Source organism: Antrostomus carolinensis, unplaced genomic scaffold (assembly GCF_000700745.2).
Source record: "Antrostomus carolinensis isolate BGI_N321 unplaced genomic scaffold, ASM70074v2 scaffold11546, whole genome shotgun sequence".
Lineage (NCBI taxonomy): Eukaryota > Metazoa > Chordata > Aves > Caprimulgiformes > Caprimulgidae > Antrostomus > Antrostomus carolinensis.
In genome coordinates this window covers 15,706-22,420 of record NW_010322621.1, presented here as the reverse complement: position 1 = coordinate 22,420, position 6,715 = coordinate 15,706, and the positions used below count along the sequence as shown (strand labels likewise).

Here is a 6,715-nt window from a genome sequence, read left to right as displayed (position 1 = left end):
GTGTTGGTCCTTGATTATAGCCAAGTTCATACGTTATCACTTCACTTTATGGCAATTCAGACAGCCCTGCAGTTCCAACCCTCAATCAGCTTTTATTGCTAAGAAACAAATTGTTTGATACTTTCATCCTGATTATCTCCTGTGCTGGGTTTATTGTGATCTTTGGCAAGGTGACAGGCCAAAAATGACATGTACAGTAAAGCTGACCTCCAGCCCATTAGCAAATGATACCATTTGTGCAGCAGTGCTATCTGAACGTCCCAAAAGGCCAAAGTTTCAGACTCCTGGTTTGAGAGGAGGCTGCAGAGGACTTCCCTTCAGCTGTGTAGTGAGTCCAGACCCACTCTCTGTACGGTGTGAGCCACGTGTCTGCATGCGTCCAGTTCTGGAGCCCCCATCACAAGAGAGACCTGGAGCAGCTGGAACAAGTCCAGAGGAGGCCACCAGGATGATGCGAGGGCTGGAGCAGCTCTGCTGTGAGGACAGGCTGAGAGAGTTGGGGCTGTTCAGCCTGGAGAAGAGAAGGCTCCAGGGAGATCTTATAGTGGCCTCCCAGTACCTGAAGGGGCTACAAGAAAGCTGGGGAAGGACTTTTCCTAAGGGCAGTTAATGACAAAACAAGGGGAAATGGGTTTAAGCTGAAAGAGGGGAGGTTTAGATGAGATATTAGGAAGAAGTTCTTCACTGTGAGGGTGGTGAGACACTGGAACAGGTTGCCCAAGGAAGTTGTGGATGCCCCCTCCCTGGAAGTGTTCTCGGCCAGGCTGGATGAGGCTTTGAGCAACCTGGTCTAGTGGAAGGTGTCCCTGCTGCTGGCAGCGGGGTTGGGACTGGATGAGCTTTAAGGTCCCTCCCAACCCAAACCAGTCTGGGATTCTATGATTCTATGCATGAGATCTCTCCTGACACAGCAGCACCCGCGAGCCATTCCACTTACCTCATCAGAGCACAGTCACTGCTCACCGACCCTTTTATCAAAGATACTGATGACTCACTGTGAATAACCTGCTGCTCAAGGAGCAGAGGTCCTGGACAGCTGATGAGGCAGGCAGGTGCTGTGTGGGAAAGCTGTAGAGGTGTCTGGACAGGGCAGCTCAAACTTGCTTATATTTTCCAAAGCCACGCCTGGTTTCTGTGACAGGTTAAACCACGGGTTAAGCCACTCAGTGGAAACACTGGGGTGTGAATTTGCTTTTACAGTGTAATAGCTGCATGTCACATTGCTTTGGTGGTGTAGAGGCTGCTGTTCCTACCAGGGCAATGATCAGACAGTCCAGCCTCTGCTCTGTCATATTGCCCATCTTTCTCAGGCCAAAGAACTGTGAGGAGAAATCAGATGAATTCAGAGAAATTCAGAAGAGAGGCTGGGAAGGTTTCCATGATTGTACTCTCTGACTTAAAATAGGCAAAGTGCTGACAGGAGAAATGTCTTGGCAGAACTTAGGAACAAATCTGGGAGTTGAGATCAGCAGAACGAATGCCCAACCCTAATGGTCAGATTATGCTTCTAGAAGACTTTGCCAGGTGTTATGTAGACTTTAAAGAGATTGCTTTCATTTCAGATGGCTTTTATTCTTGATACAAATGAAAGTAACAAAGCTCAAGGGGCTTTTGTTCTGGACTAACGATCCAGAAGGGTTTATTTCCATGAAACTTAACTTGGTTTTGTATGCTTCTTAAGATACCAGACTTCACAGCCTCCTCCTCTCTTGTTCCCTCTGACCATAAAAAGATCATTCACCATTCTGGGAGCTCCTCCTGAAGGACAGAAATAGATGTTGCTTTCCAACTGTTCCCTTTGATAGGAGTTGAGGCTAAACCCCATCTCCTTTAGGCTGGGGCTCTCACACCCCTTGGATGTCCCAGAGCTGCTCTTGGTGGGAATGGTGACACTCCATCCAGTGGAAAAGGAGACTTGTAGAGAGCTTTCTCCTTCTCTTTCCTCTTGCCCACTGGTTGACCTTTTAGGTTAGTTCCTGCCATCAGGTGGACCTCACCTAGTTGCTAGCCAGCGTGTAGAGACTGCCAGCCTCTGCTGCACCGAGGCACTTGCCTGTGTTCAGCAGCGTTGCCTCCTCCTGCCTGACTGGAAGAGTTGGGTCCCTCTGTGGCCTCAGGTCTGCCCAATAATGCTGCCTTGGCTTATCCAGAGAGTGGGGTAATTGCACCCATACAGATGGACTTTCTGAAAAATACCCCTTCAAGCTGGCTGCCACTGCTAGCAAGTTCAGGTTATGTTTGCTCAGTAGTTCCAAATACAAAGTGAGGAGTAATTAATGTGGATCTCTCTCAAACTTTGAATTTTGGTAGTTTTTGTTGTATGTCCAGGCTAGATTCACACTGGAATGTTAGAAAGCAGAAAACAAAGGTCATAGGCTTGACTGAAATTTCTGTCCTCCTTTTCTAAGAGTGGAATGGTTTCAGAATGTATCCAGAGTGAGAGATCCGAATCACATTCCTCCTACGCCTGATAACACACCAAGAGTTTAAATAATCCAGAAAAGTGCTGGTGGCAGTGTGTGTATGTGGAGGTGTATCTCAATTTCTCCAGTGGAATATACACCTTTTGCAGTGCCCACCACAACTTGCTGTTTCCCTGGAGGGTGTGGATTTCACAGCCAACCTCCTGCTGTCCCTCTTGTCCCCTCAGCACCACTTCCAGAAGTGCTGGATGGTGACAGCATATCCATCCAGCTGGTTGTGTTACTGCAAAGACCTGTTTCTGCTCCCTCCCAAAGACTGTGTCACTCCATCAGCTTCTGGTGACAGTAACTGTAGATGGCTTTGCTCTCTGTCTCATCCTTGTTTTCCACTTTGAGCAGCGCTGAAAGATGTTCAAACCGTCTCAGGTTCTGGAGAGCTCAGCTGTATTATGTTTCTCACATGTAATTTTCTACCTAATTGTTACCTCTTCAAATGATGCTGGAGAATTCCTTGTGTGCCATTCGGGTCCTGTTGACTAACACAAAATCCTTTGCTTTTCTGTAGCACAAAATGTCACAGGTAGAGAGTCAGAGTGAGTGATGCACTCCACTCGTAAGAGAGATGTAATAATTTATTGATTGATATGAAATAGTGAATTAACAAAGTTCAAAGGTTAAGGTGACATTAATTTAACAAGATTTGATGGCGAGGTACACTGGATTATTTACTTCATAGAGGAGGACAGGATCAGACAAAGCTGTTAGGGAAACCATCCTGTTGAGTCCCAAGGTTTCAGAAAGTCCCTTGTTCTCTAAACTTTTTCTTGGAGAGGAGTCCAGGTGCAGCTGGATCCAGTCCTAGTCCCAGACTTGGTCAGAAGTTCATGTCTAAAGGATTATGTATATGGGCAATCAATCCTTTCTGTCACTTAGCTCAGATTTTGCAGTTCAGCAGTTGTTAGTCACTTACTGAAGACTGGTTGTGGCAAGGGATCTCTCAGCCTCAAGGAGTAACCTTGAGAGAGGTCCCTGCTCCAGGGGAGAGCCTGGCATGTTAGCCTGCTGTTGTTTCAGGAGAGCTCCATGTGCCCTGGGCTGTCCATTATTGATGGAGTAAGATGACTGACCTATACTCATATTTGCACACCAGCCACATTTTGGTTGATGGATGCTCAGCAAGCCCCTCACTGTTGGAGCACACTGTCCAAGACAGCCCTTGGCTATCATGTTGTTACCTGTCTCCCCAAGCTGGATGCAGCTATCACAACCAGAGAGCATCCATGATGGTCACCACTGGTGGTTATCACCTGGGCAGGGTTATGGGAAATACAGATCAGGTTTGGAGGGAGCAGGGGGAGCACAGAGTCACACAAGATAATTTCTGTAGGAGCATATCCTGACTCTTAATGGGTGTGAGCTGAGTTCAGTGGAGTTGCACCTGCAGTCTGAATACAGCTTGTGGTATTTACACTGAGCTTACACACAGAACACTCCGCTGCACATCCTTCACATTTTGAAAGGTATATTTATTTTACCACCTCCACAGAGAAGCCTGCACGTGTTTCACAGCCTTGTTTGCTCTTTTACACAGCGATTTCCTCTTTATGTCACTTGGGTTTGCTCACATCGGTCGGAGTGAGGCAAGGAGCTGCCTTGCTTGAAGTAAACAGCCTGCAGCAGTCTTGCAGCTTGTTCATTGCATCGTAGCATTTGCTTTGTCCATCCCCAGGATGCAGTAACCTCTGCCTTACCACCCTTACATCCTGCAGCTGTATTGTGTTGGTTTCAATACAATTATTCCTGATGTAGAGCACTCGAAGGGAGATGCCAGTCTGGCCTCCAGCCCCCACGGGGACATTCAGGTTGGTTTGTGAGGGCAGAATCTAGTCTGTCATGAGCAAAATAAAAGCTTAGATGTTTTGTCTTCAAGATGGAATATCCGTGCAGTGCAGGTACAGATGTATTTGAACTGCCCCAGTACCCCAGGCAGCATTTCAGAACTACACCCACTGTCATTGCCTGGCCTGTGTTACACCCCGTCGTCTTACAGATAGCTCCTAGCAGTGTCACTGGAGGTTGGCAATTCAGAATCTTCTGTGTCATTCAGAATGTGTATTTTCCTTAATTAACCAGTAGTTTTTAAAACTAGACTTCAAATTATCTGATAATATCTTCCAGCAGTGAAATGGCTATGAAATCAGAGCAAAGACCTTTGTTATTGTAATATTGAGCACGCTCCATGTTGAAGCCAACAGGTCTTCTTTTGTGTTTGCTTTTGGTAGTAAGTGTACATTTTTGCTTGTGATTGTTTAGATGTGGTTGAGTTTAAATTAAAGAACCAAGATGATCCATGAGGTAATTAATTCAAAGTATACTGCTAAGACCAAAGACGCTGTCTGTCTTCAGCTCTGTGACCTCCTTCATCTGTTTTGCAGCTCACATTCCTACAAGAGTATTTATTTAAAGTTAAGATACTTGAAAACCATAAAAAACCTCACTTTTTTCATTTGCTGAGAGTCAGCCTTAAGTAATCAGATGGTGCTGTATGTCTAGACATGTTAAAAATAGCTGTCTTTTTGGCATGTTTAAGTTCAGGAGCTGCTTTCATTATTAATTCCTTGCTAATCTTTCACTGATGATGCTCAGGCCAGGGCTGAGCATGCCTATCACTGCATGACTCTTTTAAGCAGGAACATTATATGGCTCAAAGAAACATGAACTGTCCTAATCATACAGCTTTAAATACACTAGTCATATACAGTTCATTGTTATTTTGGGGTTTTTTAACTTTTAGATTCATGCCAATGCTAAGGCAGGGTACGTATCCCTCTGATCTATTTGACATAACCTAAAAAATACCAGAAATCGTAACTCTAGCAGAACTAAAATGCATTGGTATAATTAAAAATAGGCAGTAAACCAGATATACCTACAAGTTGAGATTCCTCCTGCTTCTCAGGTACACCTCCATCCTTGCAGTTCTGTCTGGGCACCCTTTCCCTCGAGCCTGAGCTCACCTTCCCTGAGCTCAGAGAGTAAGATGAAGTTAGGGATTGCCTGTAGCCATGCTAACTCTGGGCTATGCCTGAGGCTCACTCCCTCTCATGCTTCCTCTCCCGAGCGTTCCTGTGGGTGAGGAGGATGCCCCTGTAGTCATGACCCCTTTCTTCTGTGTAAAGCACCTAGAATATTTAATCACAGTGGTTATACAGTAAGCCCAAACAAATAGGAGAGGACAGTGGCAACTCATTCTGTCTTCTCTTCCAGAAAGACCACTGCTTTAATGTATAGCACTTAAGAAATATTAGTATATGGAAATGTTTAGGTGATGGCTATTTTCCACATGTAAGAAAATAGGAGGGTGAAGAGAGGTGGGGGTGGGTCTGTTCAACCAAGGAGCAAGGGCCAGGACAAGAGGAAATGGGCTCCAGTTGTGGCCAGGGCAGTTGAGATGGGATGTGAGGAAGAATTTCTTTGCTGCAAGGGTTCTGAGGCATTGGAAGGGGTTGCCCAGGGCAGTGGTGGAGTCCCCATCCCTGGAGGGATTGAAGAGTCGTGTAGACATAGTGCTGAGGGACATGGGTTAGTCATAGGGGACTGGTCAGTGTTGGGTTTATGGTTGGACTCCGGGATCTTAAAGGTCTTTTGCAACCTTAATGATTTTGTGATTCTATGAATAAAATGCATTGCAAGGAGAACTGGGAAGAAATTGCTTTACTCCATGACCTTTGCAAACAAGGATCTCCTGAAAAGATTCTTTCCTCCCAAATACGTAGAAATAGAACAAATACAGTGTAGCTAGGAGCTGAACTGTTAAATGCAAGAAAAAACCTGAGGGCTTTCCCTAATTTATTTTCCCTGTCAAACACTGTAGAGCCCTGGAATCTGGATCCTGCCAGTTTTACAGCTTTTCCAGGTGACCTTCAAATGACAGCCTGAGCGGCTCACCATTACCAGTCCCAGCCTTATTTTACAGTTAACTGTTAAAAAGGTGACAGTTCTACTGCAGCTGTTCAAAGTTCTTCTCCCCTAAATTGATTTTAATGGAGTTCACTGTCAGAATGCCACTGTCACAGAGCTGGGTGGTTTTGGGATGTTGGCTGGACTGTTAGCTGGGCATTTTTTAGGAGTGCTTGAAGCTGTTACTCCATTCAGAAAGGAAACCATTGAGTTTTCTGTCTCTGATCTCTTTGTCTCACCTGCACCTTGCAGCACATTTAGTTATGTCAATACAACATGTTGTGGGCTCCCCCCATCAACTGATCCAGGTGAAAAAGAAACTTGAGAAACAG

The 6,715-nt window shown here is 45.5% G+C and overlaps 1 protein-coding gene across 2 annotated transcripts in view; it reads left to right on the top strand.

Moving 5' to 3' along the window:
• LOC104526762 (voltage-dependent L-type calcium channel subunit beta-4) overlaps positions 1-6,715 on the top strand; it is a 31,369-nt gene that overhangs the window by 18,090 nt on the left and 6,564 nt on the right. The window lies entirely within an intron of this gene.